This window comes from Poecilia reticulata, linkage group LG2, assembly GCF_000633615.1.
Source record: "Poecilia reticulata strain Guanapo linkage group LG2, Guppy_female_1.0+MT, whole genome shotgun sequence".
In the NCBI taxonomy this organism is placed as follows: Eukaryota; Metazoa; Chordata; class Actinopteri; order Cyprinodontiformes; family Poeciliidae; genus Poecilia; species Poecilia reticulata.
Window position 1 is genome coordinate 5,162,095 of NC_024332.1, and position 279 is coordinate 5,162,373.

A 279-nucleotide genomic window follows, 5' to 3' on the forward strand; every position below is an offset into this window, starting at 1 on the left:
GTATTTGCTTATGGAGAGCCATTTCAGCCAAAATTAAATAAATAAATAAATGGGTGAAATAAATAAAAAATGAGTAAAATAAATCAAAAAATGAAGAAAATGAGTGAAATAAATAAATAATKTGTTAAATAAATAATTTAGCTTTTTCATTAACCCATTTTTTCATTTATTTATTTTTCATATTATCAATTTCTCAATTTCCCTTTTTTCATTAATCTATTTTTCATTTACCCACTTTTCATTAATCTATTTTTCATTTAACCATTTTTAATTTAGCTT